Genomic DNA, 17,330 nt, shown 5'->3' on the forward strand with positions numbered 1-17,330 from the left:
TTAGTGTTCGTGGATCTTTTATTAACAAAACCATGCTGATGGATAGATAGAGTATTTTTGACAGTAGCATATAAACGGCTGTATATAAGGGATTCGAAGACTTTAGACATAGTAGAGAGTATAGAAATAGGGCGGTAATTGGAAATCAAATCCCGTTTACCATTTTTATGAATAGGTACTATCCGAGCCAGTTTCCATTTAGTTGGAAAAACTCCTAATTGTAAAGAAACATTATATATGAGTGACAGTGGAAATGATAAAGATATTAAGATCACATTGAAGATAAAGTAGAGTATATAGCATATACACAAAAGTTTTATGAAATTCAGTCAAGCAGTTTTGGTGTATTTAACATTTCCATTTTATTTTCGTTTACTTTTAGGTCTATCAGAACACAATGAATTATCAAAATGTATTTTTAGACGCAAATGTGAACAATCAAAAAGATTTCATATGTATTAGATAGATAAATATTGTTATTTATATTGTAACTAATAATTGTTTGTTTTTGTTTTCAGGTAATTATCATAAGACGGATTACAGTATACTTTATTATAATATATCCAATGGACTGGTAAAGTAAATATGTATGTACATAAATATATCTTACAGATTTCAAAAAAGTATTAGGATTAAAATAATAATCAATAGCTTTTCGCCCGCGTCTTCGGCTGCGTTTTCAAAGGAAAACCCGCATAGTTCCCGTTCCCGTGGGATTTCCGGGATAAAACCTATCCTATGTGTTAATCCAAGTTACCCTCTATAAGTCTATATGTGTGCTAAATTTCATATTATAATCGGTTCAGAAGTTTATGCTCGAAAACCATACATACATACATACAAACCTTTCCTCTTTATAATATAAGTATAGATAAATCAAGCAAGCTCTCGGTCTACAAATCAGATGCCAGACCCAAAACGTCACCCAGCTCCTAGAATACAATTAACTAGACGTGTGAACCTCTCTGCCACGCAATTACGGTCAACTTGCCAATTATACAGTTGATTCACTAATTAGTGTTAATTGTAAGGAATGGGTGACTATTTTGATCGTACGAGATAGAAATCTTACCTAATAGTTTTAACCGACTGTGCGAGGAAGAGTATGGTATTTGAGTTCACTTCTATAATAATCTATACTTACAATAATATAAAATACTAGCGGTCCGCCCCGGCTTCGCCCGTGGTACATATTTCGCAATAAAAGGGAGCCTATGTTCTTTCTTAGGGTCTAAAGATTGTCTGTGCCAAATTTCATCAAAATCGGTCCAATAGTTTATGCGTGAAAACCATACATACATACATAATTACAAACCTTTCGTCTTTATAATATTAGTATAGATGCGAAAGTACGACTGTCTGTTACTCTTGACACGGCTAGTAATATTACAAAGAGGATAGATTTGAATGCTTTTTTTGTTACAAATTTGCCTAAAGACAATACCTATGTATTACAAAAATAATATAACATAGGGTTGCCTGGTAAAGATAGCTAGCTACCTAGATCGATATGGCCGATGTTAAATTATTTTATCTGTTTATTTTTAACGCCATAAAGAATTTTGATTCATTCAAACAAATAATTATAATTCCTCTACCTCACATTTCTCTACATCGGTTAAAAGCTCCACAACTTAACATATCTTAACCGGGATCTCAACTTAGCTATTTCTACCTCGCAGTCGGTAAAATAGCTCAGCCCGTTCAGTATTTCAACAACACCCATATAAATGCAAAATGCCTGTTTAAGGGGTGAAAACATACGGGAGTTTATTGCAGGCGTTTACGTTATTCTAGTTAGGAGACTTCATTTCGCTCGTTTGTCTAAATATCTTATTTTTATACTAAAACCTTCCTCTTAAATGACATAAAACCAATAGAACCCGAAATTTTATACTAAAACCTTCCTCTTAAATCACTGTATTAAAACGAATCAAAGAACCCAACAAAATCTATTGCGTAATTTTAAAAATCTAAGCATGCAGACACAGACGGCAAAAGTGTATGTAGTGATGATCATATTGTTAAGGGATATAGGTCAGTAATAAATAACTAGGTAAAAGTCCACAAATACGTACTGATTATGATAACATAGTAATAATATTGCCCTTATACATTATTTATTAATTACTAGTAGTCCGCCCCGGCTTCGCCCGTGGTACATATTTCGCAATAAAAGGTAGCCTATGTCCTTTATCGGGTATCAAAATATCTCCATACCCATGCAAATTGGTAGAGTAGTTTAGGCGTGATTGAGTAACAGACAGACAGACAGAGTTACTTTCGCATTTATAATATTAGTATGGATTTATTAATTATTAATACCGTTTGATGAACACATCGTAACCTTTAATATCAAAATCATATAACCATTAAGAAGAGCTTACAATAATTTCTCTTTTAAACAGCTTTCGCAGTCACCTTCACTAAGTTCATTGATGGATGATAATGTAAATTGTAAAGCCACTTGTAATTTGTGAAAGTAAACGTCATGATAAACCACTAAACCGATTATAATAAAATTCGCACACCATGTGCAGTTCGATCCAACTTGAGAGATAGGATAGGTTTTATCCCGGAAATCCTTTGGGAACGGGAACTATGCGGGTTTTTCTTTGAAAACGCGGGCGAAGCCGCGGGCGGAAAGCTAGTATTTTATGAAAAGGTGACCAATGAACGCGAAATTTATTATGTTGTTGTAATAAAACCATACGAAAAATATAAAGACTAATAATATAAAGCTGTAGTTTGTAGCGCTTATCTTAGAAACTACTGCACCCTGTGGTATATAAAAACCTTCCTTAAGAACCACTTTATCTATTAAAAATAACAACATCAAAATCCGTCGCGTAGTTTAAAAAATTTAAGCATGCATAGAGACAGTGACAGAGAAAGCGACTTTGTTTTATACTATGTATTGATAAAAAACGTGGCGTTTTTGTGTAAACTTTTTATCGTATTTTTAATAAGTGCATTTATGTATGAGGTAAATTGCAGCTCCGTTGCTTGTTTTAGACCATTACGGGGGTCGTGTGTTCGATTCCCGTCGTGATACTTTTATAAAACGTGTAATGTTTTACAATTTTGAAAGGAAGAAAGAAACATTGATTTTGGATGTATATTAACATCTTTACAAGCTTATGAATAACGATTGTAAAGAACATAGGAACTTGGGTTCGATTCCTAGTGTATGTAGACTTAATCTTTTGAATGAAAAACGATAGTCGACATCAGAAAGTTTCATTCCTGAATAATATAGCCTGTATTATATTATGTTTTTTTAAACCAGGGTTTTCTGCTTATATACATGTACAATAATTTTCAAAATTTAGCTTTTTAATTATGTTTTACGAGCACTCCGCCCGCATGTCTAAAACTAAACAAATTATATATATACAGTATAACCTTCCTGTTGAATCACTCTAATCTAATCTAAAAAAAAAACGCACCAAAATCCGTAGTTTTAAACCTAAACATATACATACAGACATTAGGACGCGATTTTGCTTTATACTGTGTAATAATAATCGTGTTTTAAGCCTATATTATACTCCATAGTTAGAACTCGCACAAAAAATATCGACAAACCTATTTAAGTTCCCTATACAGTTAATTGAAACTTAACTTAAACAACAAGTTGGTCTGTAGATTGTTCAACTGTCTCCAACGGTCTCAAATCTCGGGAACGAAACTAAGTTTTGACGTTTAATTTCCTGACTGGGATCTTGTCAAGAGGTTGTTGGTTATACCGACTTGAGAGAAAGGAGTGTAATGTATTTTTGAAGTGAAACTTCTGTATCGGGGTTGGAAAAAAATTTAGTGTAACATTTTTTCGTTACGCGTGACATTTTTCCGTTACGCGCCATCTTTTTCTTATCCCTACCACGCGGGATCGACGTATTTCTGTATAGTTGCATATAGTAAATAATTTTTTGAAAAATAATGTCATAAAGAAGTTTCACTTCTCACGTGTGTACACTAGTACACGCACACATTTTTTACCCGACTGCCAAAGAAGGAGGGTAATGTTTTTCGAGTGTATGTAAGTATGTATGTATGTCTTTTCCTTTGTGACCACCTGTAGCCTAAACGGCTTGATGGATTTTGATGTATGAGGTATCGTTAGATTTGTCTTGATTACGGGAGTGTCATAGGATACATTTTATCCTAAAAGTCCCACGGGATAAAGACATAATAATATTTTTTCTAAATTTCCCTTTAAAAAAATATGTATGCGGTATCATTAGATTCATTTCAATCACTCTTTTTTTAGTGTGCAGTCGGGTATTTTGTTTTTTTAATAATAATTTTTACTTGTTTTATTAAGTACATAAATGTGTTACTTATACGTATGTCGACGTGCAAATAAAAAATGGCCTATAGGCATTTGTTTTGGGAAAGAAATTAGATTTTTAAATTGATATAACGTAAGTACGTATGCTGAAAATAAGTAATTGAGTTGGTTAAGTTAATTTTTGTTATTGATATTTCATCAACTTGCGCACGTTGAAAGTTCAATCAAAATCGATTCAGTAGTTTATTTTTATATAACAGATACATACATGTCTATAGATAATTTCAATACATAATTTAACTAACGATAACACTACAATATAAAACAATATTTCAAAAACAAACAATAAAAGACCTTATAGACCATTTTTCAATAAATATCAGCATCCCTCTCACTCTCACTATCTACTAACTCACTATCTCGCTCGCACGATTCTCTGTAAAGTTCTCAAGTCTGTTACATTTGACACGGTTAATTTACAGTTAGCGTGTGCCCATTGTATCGTACGATACGGGAATGTGACCTGGATTGGTTTTGGTGACATATTTTTGTTACACGTAGGACTACTACAGAGAAAATCGTTACTTCTGTATAAAAATGAGAATATAAGCTTGATTTTTAAATAAATAAGAAATATGAATAGAGAAGTTAAAAGAAATAGGAAATCATACAGCCATTCAAAGGCTAACTTGTAAATTAAACAATCGCCTTCTTGCAATAGTGTTTAAATATGAGAGAATCAAATAGTTCAGGATACATCGCCCATTTTTGCAAGTGACTAGTATCAAGCTGATTTTCCGTTTGTAGCTTTATTTTGATGAGACACCGAATAATTTCGTGTACGAAACTCTCGATTGTGGTAGCTAACAGAGATAACAAGGATAAAATTTTTTGATTTGATGGTTCTCAAATATTTATTTATTATACGTACGGAATTTTTTATTTTTCTGAAAGAAGAACATTTGATGATATTGCTAAATCTTTATATGTATAAAAAAAAATGGAACCCGTTTCGCGTTGTCACGGCATCACGTGTGAACAGCTGAACCGATTTCGATAATTCTTTTTTATTATATTCCTTGAAGTACGAGGATGGTTCTTATGTAGAGAAAACGTAAATATGTACCACGGGCGAAGCCGGGGCAGACCGCTAGTATTATATATTTATCTACATTAGTAACCACACAAATCAAAACCAACTCAGCTTCCTCGTAAACAAAATAAACAATATCATACCGCGTGACATTGGATACTCGACACTCAGTAAGAGGTTCTCAGAAGTATGCAAACAGACAAACAATTCTTTTAATCATATTTAGTAATAATGTAGGTTAAGCAACTCGCACGTGGTTGGCGATTATGATGGGTAACAGATATCACTGCGAAAGTTTATGATCAATTAGATTATCTTCTCATTTTTTATTCTAATTGAATTTGTAAATATTATGAGAAAAATTTTATTTAAAACTACGCAGCGTTTTTAATTAGATAAAGTGCTTCTTAAGGTGACATAAGATAGCTATAAAATTGTCTTACTACATATTGTATTTCAACAATTCAAACGTTGGTTTGAGATGAAGAGAAAAAGTTTTTAAAATCGATCCAGTAGTTCTTGATATACACGCGTTCAAATATACAAACTCTTCAGCTATATTTATAGTAAAGATTTCTATTCGGGCAGAGTGTATAGATTAATAAAAGACATATATTATAATAGACACAAATATATGTGACACACCCTTAGAGCACTCTCTTAATGACTTCCGGTCGCAAGTTCGATTCCATTGTGTTACAATTTATTATCTTGCAAGTGTTCATTCGAGTAGAAATCGTAAAGTGATGGGACGATTTTGATGTGTTTTGCTGGGGGTATATTTTATTTGGTAGGAAATAGTATTGATAAAATTGAAAGATTGTATGTTCTTTTAGAGACACAAATAAATACATACATATTCATTATACATCTTAAAGTTAAGCGGAATTTCAATAATTTTGTAACATAAAAATGACAAAGTTGAAATTTTGTATGTTAGAATGCGTAAATGTTCGCAAATGTGCGTTGCGTTGATTCAATAACAATTTTGATGAAAATCACTTATTAAATTTCAATAAAACAGGCCAAACCGAGAGGCACAACAGTTGCTAAAAAATATAATAGTTATTGAAAATTATCACTTTCTATTTATAGGTAACATAAAAACGAGGCAATCCGCAGATCACAACGAGTGTAGAAACGAGTTTTAACATGATTTAGCTACTAGGCTTAATAAAACCAGTGTTTAAATTAATCCCTTTTTATCCCCAAGGGTTGTCACATCAAAGTCTTTTCATTGTGATCACGTTGTGGTTCTAATCTGTTTTTTATTGGACACCCTATTAGCTAGGGTTGTCACTCGCTTAATAAATATACCCCTTTTTGTAATAAGGGTGGATTAGGATTTTGGTATTTAATAATAGGATGGAGATGGGGATGTCAAATATGAGGTATTTTATAAAGCTTAGCTTTTATTGTGGCAACTAGTTAACTGATAAACACAATATGTTCGTATATGTTTTACTAGCTGTGCCGCGCGGTTCCAACCCCGTGGCTCCGCTCCTGTTAGTCTTAGCGTGATGATATTATATTGCCTTCCTCGATAAATGGGCTATCTAACACCGAAAGAATTTTTCAAATCGGACCAGTCGTTCCCGAGATTAGCGCGTTCAAACAAACAAACATACAAACAAACAAACAAACTCTTCAGCTTTATAATATTGGTATAGATGTGTAAGTATTTATAATATTACAATGAAACACATCAAACCATAATTTTCTTCTTAACTACTTTAATTTTAACTAATTACCAGAATTAAACAGGATCATTGTTAAAATAATAATCGAAAACATTCTTTACATCAAAAAATAACTTTTTACACATATAAAATTATAAATTACAAACATTTTACTTAGTATCATGCGAATGAAGCTGCGATCTGAAGCTTGTATGTAAAAACTGAATGTCTTTTGAAGAATGGATATGAAATATATTATATCGAATCAACATTTATAGATTTCAAATATAAAAAAAAATAACTTTACTCACAGGCAAACCCGCACATCTATACTAAATCCACTCATACACATCACCCATCAGATAGTATTCCCCACGAATATGTAAATACTGTCACATAAATAGTTTCTGCCCCACTGCCCCGGGGCCGCCGGCCGTGGAGCGTGGCAGGAAGCTGCCTATGGGGCATGGGACGGATATTTACATCCGCTTGATTTTTTTATTCGAATTTTCTTTGAGATCGATTTTCGATAAGTAAAAGTAAAAAAAAAAATATTATTATGTATAAAAAATAAAGAAATTATTTGGACGCAGCGACTACATTTTTTTATGGTGTACTTGATTTTTATGCAGATTCCAATGGGCTTCTAAAAGAAGGCAATTCGAATAAATACATGTTTGTGTTTTGAGATTATTGATTCGGTGACAACTGTAGGACTGATATTAAAAAGACTAAGTTAAAGTTTTTAAATTAAACCCCTTAAAATACAGCAATATTCATGAATACGCATTTAATTTGCAAATTCAAAGGTAAATAATTCTCTGTTTCATATACATCCAATCAGCTATTTTACATACATTTCAACTTTCATCTTTTAAAGGTATAACAGGAAGTAATTTAGCACAGCCCTAAAATTTCGCTAGTGTGACCAAAATTCCCGTGACGTCACAACACCAAGCGCAGATGCGTCTATTGTAATATCGAGTGTTTGCGGCTATAAGTAGTTATTGTTCTACATTACTGTATTGTTACGGTATGTACAGCTGTTTTGTGGTACTCCAGTGACAGACAAAATGAATGAAAATTCTTTATAACGTTAAAAATTCATAAAGTAAAAGCGTACAAAAAGTTAGCGAAAAAGGCAGTTTTTTTTTCTACGTAGCGATCTCATTTACCTGATAAAATATGATATTTTCGAACATCATCTATCGATGATTACTTTGTAGTTTAGTATCACTTTGTTTAGCTTAGGCCTTAGTAGATTTTAACCAGTTAATTAAATTGCACTCAAAACATATTATTATATGAAGCTAGGTTTCCACCCGCGTCTTCGCCCGCGTAGTCAAAGAAAAACTTGCATAGTTCCCGTTCCCGTGGGATTTCTGGGATTGCGTCATTTTCCCGGGATAAAAAGTAGCCTATGTCTCATCAAAAATCTCAAATATCTCCATACCAAATTTCATGAAATTTGGTTCAGTAGTTTAGGCGTGATTGAGTAACAGACAGACAGACAGAGTTACTTTCGCATGCATAATATTAGTATGGATATCAAATGGGGTAGTTTTATGTGTTCACCACTTGAGCGAATTCGCATTATAAAGTATGTACATAATTAAGAAGATACAATAAAATATGTATTTGTTTCCGTCCCATTGTCCATTGTGACACACATTCCACAAATCGATATTCAAAAGCAAAATCAATATGTATTCAAAGATTATTGAAATCCGTTAAAATCACAACATAAAATAGTTGCGTAAATACAGAACACTACCGTTATAGGGCCCGTAGTTTCGGCACAATAAAGAGATATACATACAAATTGAAGGCATTGTAATTTGACACGCGTTGGATGTGACCGCTAATCTCTGAGCAAATAAGAGGGTACTTGTGTATTTGGGGTGGCTATGGTTTTATGATTTGTGGGACTATGGCATTATTGTTTTTATGGATTTCTTACCTATTTTTGACTAGTATGGAATTAAAATCTATCGTATTTATGAACCTAGGTTTTTCTATTTATTTAATGCACTACTTCCTTTCTCTTTCTTTTTATATAATGAAGTACATTATTCGAATAATGTTGTTGAATTGTTAATTGAATGAATATTTATTTGGAAAACATCTTAAAAAACAAAATCTATGGAGTGTTTTCGTTTTATAAAGCAAACAGTACGCGCAATATTTATGGGATGGATGGATTTGTTGACATTTACAATCTGACTAAACATGGACCTATAAATAAATTATAGTCGAATTAAACACAGAAATAGAACATAGACTTAAACGTAATATTGTACTATTATTAAAATAATCCTTTTAAAAGTCCCACAAAACCAAAAATCATATATACTAACACAGTAGCCACTAGGGTGCATATATTATGACTCGATTGTCACACAGTACGGTTCAGTGGTTTTATCTATCATTGCTCAGGGGATTGGGGTTCGATTTTTTATAAGTAAATGATATTTTGTTGAAAGTACTCGTGTGTTTTTATGTTATATTCAAATTGTGGTTTATAAGGGTATTGTTAGTAGTATGTAGTGTGTTTTTAAATTACGCGTCTCGATGCAAAGTTGAATCAAAATCAGTACAGTGGTTACAGATATTAAAATGTTTTTATGGCATTCGATGATAGATATTTTTCCGCTGTTTGTTTACGTAAGAAATAATTGCGAATTAAATTTTTATACCGCGTCAGTTTTACACAAACTTCTAATATTATCGAATCTACATTGCTATAACTGTACTGTTTTATAAATTTCAATTTTTAAGTAATGATCCTTACAACTTTGTTTGCTACTTAAAATGCTAACGCTGCTCGCAAATAACTATAATTATTATAAATATAATAAAAATACACCAATTTTGTACAGCCACAAGTATGGTACACTAGTACCTTTAATAAAGATCGCTTCTATCTAAAAATACACACAAACAAATTTGCACAAATATATAAATGAATATTAATATTTATGTTAAAGTTTTATCAAAGGAGAACTCAATTTATATGTTAAACTACTTGGGTAGAATATTAATGCATACATTAGTTTTAGATAATTTTGGTCAAAGGCGTTGTAATTATATTGCAGAATAATTAACTTTTTATCAGCTTTCCGCCTGCGGCCTCGCCCGCGTTTTCAAAGAAAAGCCCGCATAGTTCCCGTTCCCGTGGGATTTCCGGGATAAAACCTAGCCTCTGTTGCTCAGTGAAGATGCAGCTTTATAATGGTGAAAGAATTTTTGAAATCGGTCCAGTAGTTAATGCGTTTAAACCATACATACATACATAATTACAAACCTTTCCTCTTTATAATATTAGTATAGATAAGTAGTTAGAATATGCGAAAATGTTTACTTGAAATACTTCATTTAAGCTTTCCGAATCGGTGGTAAATGTTAAAAATATGTAATGACGATTCAAAAGTGCGTCTAGAAATCAAATTGAATATATAAGTTCATTGAAAAGCCACTAATAAGGGTTTGTAGAAATTTGTATGTCGAAGACTTAATACTTCGCGCCAATAATTTCTCCATTTTATGTAATTTTCTATTATAGAACAAAAACTCAAGTATCCATCATGCCTTTTAGATTTTACTAATAAATAAGAAAATATTAAAAACAATCAATTTTTATTTTTATTTCAAACTGGCGTATGTGAAAAGATGTATGTCGAATTCGTATAATTCTTTGTGTATTTATTCTATACCAACGCAAGCAAAACCACGTGCAGAACTAGTAAATATTGTTTAACAATACGCCCCAAGGGACTCATTACCCTAATGCCTACCCTATATCGTTAGTCGTTACCACTCAATATAACCACTTTGTTCAACCCTCGTAATTAGGGGTGTCGCTTTCGAGTTTTTTAATTATATTCAAAACGTAAGAATAAATTGATGGTTGGGTATAATTACTATTGTAATATTCATCTTTTCTTATCAAAATAAAGCCTTCATTAATATTCACTGCAGATATAAAGTTACTTTATTTCAATTATTTTGATCTGCACTTCCAAAAATAAACTATATCCTTAGCCGAGATCAGCTACATCAATTCAACAGTTTTTATATCAATGAATAAAATTCACATTCTCATATTATATTAGTAGAGCTGGAAGGTTTATTGATTTATTATGCCGTCTATTACGAATTTTAAACTTTTGTGATTTTTAGTAGGTAGTTGTGGGTAGTCTAAAACTTTAAAAAAAAGTGTGCGACGTACTAGTGTACACACGTAAGAAGTGAAACTTCTTTATGACTTTATTTTTCAAAAAATAATTTACTATATGCAACTTTACAGAAATACGTCGAATCACGCGTGGTAGGGATAAGAAAAAGATGGCGCGTAACGGATAAATGTTACACTCAATTTTTTTCCAACCCAGATAAAAAAGTTTCACTTCAACAAAAAATATATGATAGTATTGCCATAATAATAGCGTTCTATTAACCTAATTGGCTTATGATATTATACAATATTACATTTTTCTTCATCAAAGGAACCCTAAATCCAAACTGCAATATACTTTCTTATAATTTCGTAGATATAATCAAATAGATATTCCCCTGTGTATAGATAATATAGATATATCATTTGTAATAATTATTCGCATTGTGGCAACCCTCGCAATTTGTAACTAGGGTTGTGCATGAATAAATAAGTATCAATGGACTTTCTATTTACAATATATTGTATAGAATAATATAAACTTGAAGTTGTTTTGTTTGTTTGTTTGTCTGTTGTAGTTTGGTATGTAAGATATATTTAACAAATTGTTGTTGATTTAATGTCTCAATGATGTAATTAATTAGAAATACACACTTTAACTCTAATTTATGTAAAAAAATATTAATTTGAATAGGCATTTCTTTCAAATTAATTATAGTTTGAATGTTTGGTTGTTAACTACTTAATAAATGTTTGATTGTATCGTTTTTGGTGAAATTTAGATCAGGCATAGGATAGTTAAACTAGGATAATTTATTTTTGATTAAACATCAGATAAATCATAACACAAACTTGTTTATTAATGGTACAAAGAGCAATATTTTTAATGTCAATTTTATTGCGACATCTAAAATTGCTAAACCGGTTCTAATAATTCCCAGAATAAAAGAAAGCTCAGCTATAAAATGGCTATTTAGTTTTCAAAGGCAGTGAAATGTTAATATAATTAACTTAATACATGTAAGTTTGTACTTAACCCATTGACCACCGAGCGCCCCGATCGGGGCACGACAACAATAGATTTCTATTGTGTCTGAGATTCTAGGGATTGATGGATTAAATGAAGATGTAGGTTTTGTAGTTTAAGATCAGATGATATTTTTGAAGTGAAACTTATTAATTTGTTTTATTGAATTGAAATTTTACGGGGTTGGAAAAAAATGTAGTGTAACATTTTTTCGTTACGCGTGACATTTTTCCGTTACGCGCCATCTTTTTCTTATCCCTACCACGCGTGATTCGACGTATTTCTGTAAAGTTGCATATATAGCAAATTATTTTTTGAAAAATAAGGTTATAAAGAAGTTTCACTTCTTATGTGTGTACACTAGTACACGCACACATCTTTTATTTATTTATATTATTTATCTTTGACTGAATCAGCATTTATTAGATAGCCAAACATTATTGAAACATGTTTAGTAGGTATTCGACGCCGTTATTTTTTTAGCATATTATGTAATTATCATATAAATAAACAGATTATTTGTTAATTAATTAATGAATATTAATGTCAGAGGTTGTTTTTATAAATTCAAAACATTGATGCTTATAAAAAATTGTTTCATCTTATTAATAGATGAGGGTATATTTTTTTGATCACGGATCATAGACTATTATATTAAGCTCTTAAGTATTTAAAATGTCAGGTCATTGAGAATAAACTCACGAATGGTTTCCGTGTCCTACATAACTTCTAATAATGTCAATTTTGTAAACAGAAAGGATGGAACAGAGAAATGTGTGGAGACGACTTGATGCACTTTTTTTAAGTGTTAAAAAATAAACAGGACTTGTACGCTGTGATATGTCAAAAGTTTTTTCCATTGAGCTTTCTCTTTGAAACGTATCTTGCGCATATTATATTAATGAAACAACTATCATGGTAGGTATCTATGTTCGAAGATTGCATTCAATTTATATTAAATGACACTATAAAACTATATTATACATCACTGCCTTTGCTTTATTTACGCTGACTTCATCCATAATGCAGTGGTGGAGAATTACAGAACATTTACATTGCATACAATTTTTTTTTCCAAAAATTACAACGCAACAGCGACTCCACGCATTTCCCTGTTCTACATTAAGTTGATTGCATGAAGTCATACAGGCGTAGTCAATTGTCTCGTGTGTTAGTAGGTTTCCATTTGTTATATTATGTAGTAATCAAAATAATAATATAGGGATATACATATAATTATTTATTGGTAATGGAAAGATGTTCTATTCACCAAAAGATAACATTTTTAATAAAAGTGGCGTTTGGTAAGCGAATCTGTTAAATAAAGTTTATATTTGTCAAAAATAAATAAATCCCAGAGGCGTAATAATGAAGATAACTACAAAATGTTCTTTAGGTATGACGTTAAAACTGCTGGGCTGATTTGGCTGAAACTTAAATGAACATCACTGGAGTTTTGATTTAAGTATGAACGAAGCCGTGGTCCAAAAGTATATGATCAAAATATATCTATTAACTACATTGAGATAATATTAATATGGAGCAGACACCACGAACAAAATCTGTGCGCCAAGCGCGGCGGCGCGGGGCGCGCGAATGACGGCTAGACAGTCATAGATTATGCGATGTCACTGACTCACCGCTATAGAGGCGACACTTTGTTTCATTCTGTCTATTTTATTGGGTGCCACTCCTTACATGCACGTTGACTTGAAATTTTCTTTGTATTTACTTAATATTTATTTTAGGTATAAACTGACTTTACTACGCGGGGCTAACAATATCTGGCATATAATATAGGATGATGTAAATAGTGACGTCATATGGAATAATTTAATTTTTTTCGTGTTTTAGGTTCAGTCAGGGCTATGGGAAGTTTTATTCCTTACAGATTGAGCCTTTTTTAGAAAAAAATAATTTTTCCCTTTCTTCACGGCCCAGACATGGAAACCTTGAATAGAAAAAATATTAATTACTTATCTCTGAACTAGCGGTCCGCCCCGGCTTCGCCCGTGGCACATATTATTTCGCAATAAAAAGTAGCCTATGTTCTTTCACAGGGTCTTAAGATTGTCTGTGCCAAAGGAGAATGCCCATGAAAGTATGGACCACAGTACAGTGTTGCGTCAATGCCAGAGTGGTTTTGGAGGGTTCTTCGATATTCAAAAGATTTTTACCAATAGATTTTTTTGTGATCAAAACAGGGGTTTTCAAGATATTGAGAAAAATGTGAAATAACCTCAAAACTTAAATAACCCCGATTTAGTTAGGTTTATGTGTGATTTAGGTAACATTTTATCGTCCAAAGGTTATTTTTCGATTAACATATTTAATCTATGCGTAGAGCTTATGCTTTCAGACAAAGTCTATCTGTTCATCGGCTAGTGTAGGTAGGCACCAGAAATCTTCCGGGACGGATTTCAAGAAAACCTAAATATATACTTAAAAAATGCCAATTGAGTTTTTATTCGGTTTACATGTTGTTGTTGTTGTTGTTGTTTGAATCATTTTTTCACTACATATTCGAAGAAAGAAACAAATAAGAAATAACTGGTTACCTACCAAGCTATGTCATAATAATATTTTTTTATATATACATATTTATATTATTTTACTTCACTATCTTTGTTAAAACAACCTACAGTGTATAAACAATACCTTAAAGAGTGATTTTATGTTAATTGATTTTTTTTATAATTCAATGAAAACAATAATCGATATTAATACATTTAGCTATTTACCATAGTAAATGTAATAAGTTACCGCTTGGTTACCGTGGTAACCGGTAATGGACACTAAATCTATAATAACGGATCTAAACAATTACATGTCTTATTAGATTTTACAAAACATTCCCTGTTCAAAATATATTTTCCGATGGTAAGAAGGCCTCTAAATTGCCGAGGTTTTTTTTAATAGTATTGTTGTCTTGATGCATGAGAAAAACCAGTACCAAAAATGGGCATTCTCCTTTCATCAAAATCGGTCCAGTAGTTTATGAGCCTATTAATTACAATCAAACAGACAAACAAAGTTTTCCTCTTTATAATATTAGTGCAGATAAATAAATAATAATTCAATTATACGTTCAAGTCAGTAGCTTATACAATATCAATTAAAAACTTGATTAAAATCAATGAACAAAAAAAAATTGGTGATTGAGTAATTGATTTTCATATTTCATGATTTCACCTTTTTTCAATTAACAACCAGTCTTTGCTTTTCTAAATATGTAAAATTATTATTTTATACTATAAAAGTATACGCCAGCAAATATTACTAACAACACTTATTTCATGCCCAATGTCATATCTTAAATTTTTAATCTATGACAAAATGTCGCCCGCCAAAAATTTTGCTCTAACTAAGTTTTAAAAATTATTATCTAGTTACTTACTGATGAAAAGTTATTCCTTTGCACTTTTCCGTATTCTTTGTATTATTTGTGCAATATCGTAACACACACGTAGGCATATTTGATGCGTTTCACTTTAAAACAAATAAAAAATGAGCGTGACGTTCGCGCCAATGAGCGAGCAGCGACTGAGTGCAGTTACGCCACATGACGTATGTTGAGTGGAACATAAGTGATGTAGGCGGTATCGTCTCCATATTAATATTATCTCAATGATTAACTATTTCTATTTTAGCGTATATAAGGTGTATCCTACTTCCTACTAATATTATAAATGCGAAAGTTTGTGAGGATGTGTGTTTGTTACTCTTTTAAGCAAATACTACTGAACCGATTACAATGAAATTGAGCACACATATAGAGGGTTACTTGGATTAACACATAAGATAGGTTTTATCCCAGAAATCAAACGGGAACGGGAACTATGCGGGTTTTTCTTTGAAAAGGCGGGCGGAAAGCTAGTTTAATATATAACATGATATAACCTAATACTATAAACCTTACTGAAAAATTTCCAGTTTATTTCAAACAGGTAGAATGTAATATCCCAGGTTTTACAAAATTCCCAGGCATTGCAACCGTTGGAGATGTTGAAACAATACTAAAATGCTTTTGGTGAAAAGAGATTCTTTTGTCCCGTTTTATTTTGTTGGCAGTTTGAAAACGCAAGTTGTAGCTGCGTTGTGTAAAATGGTATATTAAATTGAAGTAAGAAAGAATTAACGGATTTATGTTGTTTTTTTTTTAACGTTTGAACAATGTCAAATGAGAAACTAACGATCCTAGTTAATTTTCTTATACATATAGGATAATCCATACTTATAATATTAGATATGAATGCGAAAGTAACTCTGTCTGTCTGTTACTCAATCACGCCTAAACTACTGAACCAATTGGCATGAAATTATGTATGGAGATATTTTGATACCCGAGAAAGAACATAGGATAGGTTTTATCCCGGAAATCCCACGGGAACGGGACTATGCGGGTTTTTCTTTGTCTGCGCATATATAAATTATAGTTAAATAGTTATATTCATTTAAGAGATTAAATAGAACGAACAAACAGATAGACTGTTACAGTTACCGCATTTCATAAAATAATTAACATAGTATTTTCTACTATTTGATTTTAGAAATTACATATTTAAACGGAAATTAAACGCAAAACGTGCGAAACGTCGGGAAAATGATAATATAATGAATAAATCGCGTTTAAAATCCGTTTAAATCTTAATAACTTCTTCTATATAAAAATACATCAAAATTCTCTGTTCTACATGAAATCTAAAAAAAAACATTTTATACAAAATTCTGCATAAAAATAAATAAATAACTCTAACGCTGTACATTGAACTGAACTTATCCGCCTTGCACCGGATATAACCGGATTGAGCCGGCTGCCGGTCCAATCCGGTCCAATCCGGTACGCGCCAGTCGAGCGAGTGATTTGTAACTGTATTTGTGAGATATTCTATTTAACTGGTGATTGGTTTAATAAAATAAATAAATAGTAAGAAATATATATTGCAGATGAGGTACATGTATATAGTACCTACAAGTGTAAAATAAAGTGGAATGTAGTATGTATGTAAGATTTATTATAAAAAGAGGGTAGAATAAATAAAAAACACTATGAGTAGGAAGTT

The 17,330-nt window shown here is 31.7% G+C and overlaps 1 protein-coding gene across 4 annotated transcripts in view; it reads left to right on the forward strand.

Moving 5' to 3' along the window:
- LOC123704466 (fasciclin-3) overlaps window positions 1-17,330 on the forward strand; it is a 94,247-nt gene that overhangs the window by 56,334 nt on the left and 20,583 nt on the right. The gene's annotated exons all lie outside the window — the stretch shown is intronic.

This window comes from Colias croceus, chromosome 29, assembly GCF_905220415.1.
Source record: "Colias croceus chromosome 29, ilColCroc2.1".
In the NCBI taxonomy this organism is placed as follows: Eukaryota; Metazoa; Arthropoda; class Insecta; order Lepidoptera; family Pieridae; genus Colias; species Colias croceus.